This window comes from Bombus vosnesenskii, unplaced genomic scaffold (assembly GCF_011952255.1).
Source record: "Bombus vosnesenskii isolate JDL3184/JDL3185 unplaced genomic scaffold, Bvos_JDL3184-5_v1.1 scf7180000015515, whole genome shotgun sequence".
Classification (NCBI taxonomy): domain Eukaryota; kingdom Metazoa; phylum Arthropoda; class Insecta; order Hymenoptera; family Apidae; genus Bombus; species Bombus vosnesenskii.
In genome coordinates this window covers 1-8,626 of record NW_022884029.1, presented here as the reverse complement: position 1 = coordinate 8,626, position 8,626 = coordinate 1, and the positions used below count along the sequence as shown (strand labels likewise).

The 8,626-nt window shown below is 34.0% G+C and overlaps 1 long non-coding RNA gene across 1 annotated transcript; it reads left to right on the top strand.

The window, feature by feature from the left end:
* The first annotated feature begins 366 nt into the window (after positions 1-366).
* Positions 367-1,258, top strand: LOC117241246. The gene is made up of 3 exons (XR_004494930.1): positions 367-494; positions 802-869; positions 1,240-1,258. It is a non-coding gene; the product is annotated as an uncharacterized LOC117241246 (long non-coding RNA).
* Positions 1,259-8,626: the final 7,368 nt, after the last annotated feature.

Here is an 8,626-nt window from a genome sequence, read left to right as displayed (position 1 = left end):
GCAATTCGAAAGATTCCTGCTGCGTAATTCGAAAGAAAGTGCTTCGTAGAATAGGAATGTTTTTGTTGATGTATACATTTCTTTGTCTAGATCGTTAACTGCGTAGCTGCTTGTGCCACCGGCTCTTGTGTCCCCACTTCCCTCGCCACTTTGGTAGTTGCTGTGCGAAACTAACGTACAAGGAGTCATTTAGTCGTCTCATTTCGTACCGATAACGTCGATAGCGTTGCGTCAGGTTTGTAACGTATTATAACCTATTGGTGGCGTCGGTCTTTTATTACTCTAATAATTTAATCCAATTAAATAATCACGCGCGAAAATAATAAAATTTTATCACATAATTTTGTACGCGACGTTAGAGTTCTTGTTCGCCGATTATAATTTTAACGCTCACGGTAATGTGATCCTATTTCATATTCTTTTGAATATTCTTTTTCGGTATTAGAGTCAGTGCATCTCTCAAGAGGACAAAGCTTCTGCAGGAGCTCAAGAATGTAGGTAGTTTTAAATATTGTATTTCAGTTTGTTCTCTTATACAATAAATTTATTATACAATAAAAATGATTGATAATTTAGAAAACTGTAAATGCCCTCTTTAATTGAAATAAAGTCTTAAAATCTTAACATTAAAGTACAATAAAACTGGCTGATACGCATCAAAAATCACTGAATATGTTGTTCTCAAACTTTTATATTAGAGTTCCAATTTACATATTTATTAGAGTTTAGTCTTTATTGTTGCTAAAGTTTCACGTTTGTTATTATGTGCTACCGATTTTAATATCTTATGTTTTGTTATAGACATATCACTACTTCAACTTCGTCATCTTCTTCAGGAGTGTTCTAACAGTGGCACAAAAGCCAAGTATGTAAGTATTTTTACATACTTACTCTCAGTTATGTCTATTCTGTATATTTTTCTTTGATCACTATCAATGCAGAAATACAATTTGACTGAAAATTTAGGAGGATAGCATTTTCTGAGGTTATTTTTTCGTTAAAATAAAATAAGGGTTAAAGTCTTAATACCGAGTTATAAAAGAAATGACTAACATACTACAGATTATTTTAGATTTTACACATTCATATTAGAGTCTCAGTTTTTATACTTATCAAATTTTATTAGAATTTCAATCTTTATTATTGCTAAAGTTACTAAAGTTAACAAACCTTCATTTTTCATTATCTCCAACTTTTCAAATAGTCAGCGATCACTCATCCTGTTTTGTTTCGTAACAGATTTTTCGCAGTCTGCATTTCTATTATTAGCCTTTCAACGGTTCCTGTCTGATGTTAGTCTCCCGGATGAAATTCGCTGGGATAGCGCAGCATCCACGGTAACGTTCTCTGTTTGTCTGCTTCGAACGGTGAGTCGCATGCATTTCTGTTCTTCTGGTCACTCAATTATGCCGTAGGATAAAAGACCCGAATCGGCACGGGTGACTGGTTGTATTACGTAGAATTCTTTGCGAGCATAGTGAACGCGGGTATCTTTTATACCCGTGAGTAGTAACGCTCTTTTTTTCAAATTTATTAGTTTAAGATAGGTCTTCTTGCACAGCGCGATGATAATAATTAGTTTTTTAATAATTAAGTTAAACATATACAGTTGAGAATATATTCGCGTTATTTATAAATATGCATGTTAATATTTCGTATGAATATTTGCAAATGGCAAATATCTACACCAATATACTTGATCTTTAGCAATGAATTAATCGTGACAATATTAACCCCTTAACCTACAACTACGGGCATAGCCCGTAGTGCGATGATCGAACCAAACGTAAATATTACGGGCATAGCCCGTAGTACGATGATCGGAACAAACGTAAATATTACGGGCATTCTCAGGCATAAATCGTAGGTTAAGGGAATAAGTCGCGTTCGTTTATTTTACTTCTCCTAGAATTTAAAATATCAGTTAATCAAAGCAATAATTTTGAACACTGCTTCTGCATTTTCGATTATGTGCTTTGATAAAGAGATTATCTGAGATTATTTCTTTCTTAGTAATATATTTAGAGTCAGTTATTCCATTTGATCGAGTCTCAGTCTTTTTCGCTACCTTCTCTGCAATATTATAATTTTGTTCTGGTTTATTAAATTAATACAGTAGTGTTACTTAGTTACTATTAAATTAATAAAGTAGAGTTAATCAGAATCGAAGTAGTAAAATACAAAACGAAAGAGCGTTAGTCCGTTAAATAAAAATTACACAAACTAATCATCTTCTCAGATCAGGATTTTCAAGTTTAATCAGTGGAGGTGGACCTGTGGTCGGGTAGACGCGTTTTCGAGTAACCAATCTATTTCAGAGAATTTCATTCGAATAATCGTCGGTAGAACTGGCGCGAATGAAACATGTCATCGTCTCTGCCTTTGCCCGTCGATTTTTCGAATTTCGTGATCGCGATCGCGAGTGGTTTTCGAAACGAACGTTAATATTGCTCGAGCATGCACGTGCGAACAGACAGCGATCGCTATATGATCGTTGTTCATCCATGAGTACTTGGATCAGCTTCCGCGATTTATCTTTTTATTTCACCTTTGTACTTTATTTTTTGGTTTGCTATTTAGAAAGTCTCGAGCTTAGATGTAAGTTTCAGCGGGCATTGCGCCCGAAGGAAGAAGAGGCTACGAGCCGAAGAGACCCGGCAAACTGCCATAGAAGAGGACAACTATCAATGACTCCTCAACCTCTGGATCATCCAGGGCATGGGAAGTCATACTTGTTACTACTTTGTCACTATGCTCGCTTTTAGTATTTGTAGTAGTAGTAGTAGTAGTAGTAGTTCTTTTTTTGGCCGATGAAAGGGAAGGACGTAACGGGCTAGAACACAAACCAACCAGACGAGAATGGGTGGAGACAGCTCGGGGAAACGCCAGTTACTTGAGCGATCACCCCAGTTCAAGTACATAATAGTTATATCGACAGTGAAACTATGTCGTTACCGTAATTTTAAAAAAGTTATTCTGTTTTAAGGCGTGACGGAATATTAATTAGGGTAACCATACGTAATTACTTTCATTGCTGTAACATTATAATGTAATGGGGAAACCCGATATTTGGAAAAAGAGCGTCCAATATCACTTTTTTAAAGCATTGTCCGCTTTTAATGGAAATAAAATAATCGTTCTTTTCGGTGTCATTTTATTCTATATTAAAAATGAAGTTTGTGTAGCATCGGTTTTATAGCATACTCGTAAATATCGCGATTCTATAAACGAAAAGAAATTCTAACTAACTTTGAATATCTCAAAATGATATTGCAGATAACTATTCTATTGTTGAAAGAGATCATTCTGAATGGCAAGATCGTGGTTTGAAAGTTAACATCTTGTCTCTGAACGTGCGTGTCATAAAACGACCTACGAAAATTCTCACAATTTTTGTTCCTCCCGGCGAAACAGTATTGACGTAAAAGAAATTTATCGTGGTTTACGTTTCACTTTAAACGTTAGGATAATAGTGCAAGGATAATAATATAGTAACCTAAAAACAGAAAGCTGATACCTGGTCGAAATAAAATTGTTTCTCAAAAATAGGATCTACTTATGACACGATGTATTTTGCATGAATTGGGACATAAAGGTCAATAACCGGGTCATTACATAATTTTAATGAGAAAAAGCGTCAGGTTTCAAAGCGAGCGTCTTTATGACTTTCGGTCTATAAAACTAAGCAAATCGCGAGAAGTCGCAGCTGCTTTCAGATTCTATAATTGCAGAAATGTATATTATATTGCATGTAGAAAGAAAAGATTCTTTTTAACATATTCCAAAAAAAGTTACGTACCAGCATTCAAAGTATCACAAATTGCACCTGTTATCTAAATAATTAGTCGATTATTTTAATGTGACATTTTCAGTATTTCAAACAACTTGGAACATGACCATTTTGGCGGAAGAGAAGAATGATTATTAAAATTTAAATAAGATCAAATGGAGGAAAACTTATCATTCGTACGCATTACAATGTACAATTTACAAAATAATTTTCTTTCTCATTTTTGTCCTAATTTTCTAAACGACGTCTAGGATTTCGTGTATTTAAGCATTCAGTGTTTCTTAATTTTTTACATATGACACATACAGCATGAAGGGTGGGCGCAATCTGGATAGGGTTCAGCATACAGTGCTTGTGACGTTACTAGATTCTGCTGAGTCTTTTCATACACATGCAGCATATCTACATACTTACTCAGAAAATGAAAATTCCACTTTCATAGTAAAATGTTTTAGCAATGTCGATCGCTATTTACAGTTTTTACTATGTCTCCTGCCAACACGCGCTACAAGTAATCCAAGGTGATAAAAATATACGGATTCCGACGTTCCATCGATATAAACAGAAACCTATTTCTTCTACTTCGCACACTTATTACGACGTAAAATTTGTTGCCTACATTTTTATTTACCCTCGAACTACCTTGTATTAGGTGTCGTTGAAATCGTCCCAACACGCTCTGATATACTAGACATAAAAAAGTAGGGCAAATAATTAGCAAAAATGCAGACGAATCTTAAATCTTTTAAAATCCGATTTCCTACGCGAGAAAGAAGTCGAAAATACAGAATAATCGTAATTGTATCGTTGGCGTCTGTTAGTCCAAATATCCGGTACATTCTATTAAAGTTATTTATTTAGAACAAATTGTGCATATATGACGATAGTGTCGTTTGCAAACAAACTCTTTCGAACTGTTTTCTCTTTTATTTACATATGTAACATCTAGTGTATACATCGTGTAATATAATTTTGTATCAACGCGTCCCTAAATTTTGGAATGTAGACCATAAGTATCCACTGCCGATATGCCCAGCATGTTTCAGAAACCTTATTGGTTAATTATTATAATTTCGAACAAGAACAAAGCTGTCATAGCGTAATTTTATATTTATTTATCTTTCTATTCGACTTTGCTGTCAGTCAAGGTTTCGGAATATTTCCCTTCTATGATTGATTTCCATCGTTAACTTGTGTCTTAACATTACTGGATAAAAAAGAACCAAAGACTTTATATGTAAATATTTCGATAGTCTTTTGTCAAAGGTATAATGCTAAGAGAACGCAAACAAGCATATGCGTAACAATGTTGTTAGATACTTTCAAAGCAAGTTAAAGTCAGCAAAGTTCAAAAAAAAAGGAGTAAGGACAAAAACCTGAAGATCGCAGCAAGGTTAAGCAATAACATCCAGTTCTAAGTCCTTTCTCTTTACTTGTGTTGCTTCGTTTGATAGTTTTAACGACAGACACTCTTTTAACAAATTACTTGAATCGCTTCTTACTTTTTATTTCTGCAAACAGTTTATGTTAGCTATGCTCATAAAAAATACTAATAATTAATAATTTTAATAGGGGAGAAAAGTTATTCCACTGAAATATAAAGTTCAATTTACCAATATGCATTGAATGTTTTTAACTTTGCACTTATATTAATTTAAGACAACTATAGAATGTTATTAATTAAATAAATTTAAATAAATGCAATAAGTATCAATCTTACATGTTATACTAAGATTCAAATATTTCCTTTCGTGTTAGAATTTGATTAAGTAGAAAGTTGTATTTTCTAATTTTATTAGATGATCTTTGAATTCTGTTTGTGAGCCGCTTAAACGTAAAATCCATGCTTTTGTGCTCAGAGGCACAGATAAATTAAGGTAAGAACTACTTTTCATAAATTATAATAAACGCATAGTACGTTTAATTATCATAAATACAAGATATGGTATATTAAAAATCAGTAATTACATAGAGATTATTTCGCAGTAGCTGTAAATTGCTAAAAAGAGAAGACGATCACCTACAGGCGATGCTAGTACTGAAAGAACATTATAATACATCAGAAGAATTTGTTTTGCGCTTCTATAATACCACATTAGTATTCCAGGGATGAACGTGCTTTATGAGAACGTAACGTTCTTCTAATAAAATACCTGATTTCATAGTGACTTTGGTCTAAATGATATTTTACGAAACGCTCCAGCTTCGTCATTGTATTGATCGGAAAATAGGCAAAACAAAATTATAAAATTCTATCTCGCCACCTGGAAATGATCCTAAAAACTTGTAAAAAAAAAAATGCAAACTAAGCGAAAGAAAACTTTGAATAACCTACTTTGAATAAGCTCTATTTGGTTTTGGCTCTTCTCTTGGATGAACTTTTTGGGTGAAGAAATTTCTAATAAAGGCACGGAAAAGAATTCTCTGATGATTACAAGATAAACATGGAAGATTATTTGACTCAAGTCGCGAGTTCGAGATTTACGTAATCAGATGGAGCGCCTCTGAAGGTGTTAAAAATCTGAAAACTGTACAACTAAGCAAATATGAGCCCGCCAGGTTTTCATTCTTTAATTTCTTTAATTTAGATATTTTACTTGTCAGTTTTCATTCTTTAACTGTCATCCGACAATGTACATTAAACCCCATTTCCATTTTCCACAAAAAATTGTCAATTTTTGTAATCTAACGTTTCATTTTTGTTCCTAATTTTGTTCGTTTTTACTTTATGTTAACATTTTACTGTTCCCTTCTCCATAAATTATTTCAGCCATTTAGAAGGTATATTTCAGGAATTCCAATTGTGTACATCAAAACTAAACGTTATCATGTCTGTGCTATTTTCTTGTGCCGGAACATTTGATTGCTTATTTGACGCAGAAAATAATTTTCTTCTTTTTTGTACATTTTTCGATAAAAATCATCATTATTAATTTCTTTAATTTGCATATTATACTTGTCACTTTCCAGTCTTTAACTGTCATCCAACGATACTTTTTATATTAACAAAAATTTATAAACAATTTATATTAAACCGCATTACGGGATAAAAGGATCTTTTCAGCTAGGCATTTCCATCTTCATAAAAAAATTGTCAATTTTTTGGAATTGCATCGTATTATCGTGGTGAGTGAGCATGTGTTGCTAGTGTTGTAGCCATCACTATTTTCGTTCGAGGACTATCGAAGGTCGATCGTTTCCACCGATTCCTTCCGTCGTAAACCTCGTTCTTCCTTCTATCACGCTTCAAGGCATAAGGATCGAGAACGGGGTTTGCTGCCATTTCAAGCGCGCCCCGCATTACTCGTTCTCGTAAGTTCAAAATTCGTTGGGCGCTTTGCTTCGCGGATGGCGAATCTTCTCAGCTTCTCCTGGTAGATTGTCTTCGTCTTCTTTCGTTTCCAATGGCAGCATCCGCCTTGGATGAACGATGCTGCTTCCTTGGAATCTCCACTATGTCGCCTATCCGCGTATTCCATTAGACCGACCTCAGTCAGAATTTTCTTCGTATACATGGAACAATTTAAGCTATATCGAGCATGTACCACGCGTTATATCGTCTGTCTTGGTCTTCCGCCACTATACTCATCGTAATTTTTATTCCAATATGGCTTATCGCGTAAAAGTTTTTTATCACAAACAAGTTGCTTGGTCGAAAACTGGAAACATCAGCAACTATGGTGGAGCTATCGAAAAGCTAGCTTCCTGTTTCCATGACCAAGAAATATGTTGTCAAGATCGTCATTCTGAACAACTTTTTCTTATACATATAATAGGCTCCGTTTTAGTTTTAGAGTTGTACACAAACGTATGTTTGATAGTGTATATGAATTTTCTTTTTATATTTTCTACAAAATTGTACATTAACATAACATAATACATTCATCGTACATTAGACATAACAAATCTACTGATTAAATACTTATTCGTGTAGCTTAGTATTTTTCCTTCTTTTTTAATGTTACTGGATTATAATCGCCTATTTAACTAACCTGGAATTCCTTGGAATTCAGTGATTGTAATTTTTGTTACTTTTTCCAATGTTTATAATGTATGATACTGTAATATCGTAAGGTAGTTTGAACTAGAGATCGGTTGAAAATAGATGAAAACCGTATACGTCGACTTTCTGTGGTTCGTTTACATTTAAGAGTGCCAACGTGATTAAAGTCACCTAGTTCTTACATAGGTGTGAGGAAAACAATAGACCACGTTAGACGAGAAGGACGGTTTCGTTTTTCAAGGCGTCGAAGAGTAGAGTTGATAGAGCTGGGGGGGGTTAAGGTTAATTCGTACAAAAAAAGGCATGTTTTTGTGAATTTTTTCTGACGATACAGTTAAAATTTCTTTTTTAAAATCAATAGTACATTGAAGCATGACATTCGAAGAATATTGTGTAAAATTTTCACGGAGAAATATTAAAAAATACGGCAATGGCAGCAATTATTCGGACGTGTCTCGGAAAAAAGTATAATTGCAGTACCCCTCAGAACTTGGTGCTGGAGCATCAGAAATCAAAAAGTTGAAGTTCATTCGTTAGCTAACAGCCTTCCCCGGGTAACGCTGCGAAGGTTTTTTCGAAATTTTAATTGTTAACTTTTTCCGAACACTTTGAAGGGAAAAACGCGATTTTGTGCGAAAATTTTCGGCTAATTTGTTATTTCAAAATAAAAATAATTAACAAATTTGAAAAGTTTCTGTAGCGTTACCTGGCAAATTATATACAGAAATAGTTTTCAAAATTTCAAAAGGATGGGTGCAGTAGTTTTGAAGTAATTGAGGGCACCGACTTTGAAAACGTGAGTTGTGGGGAAACCGCTTTAAAGTTTTGAACAC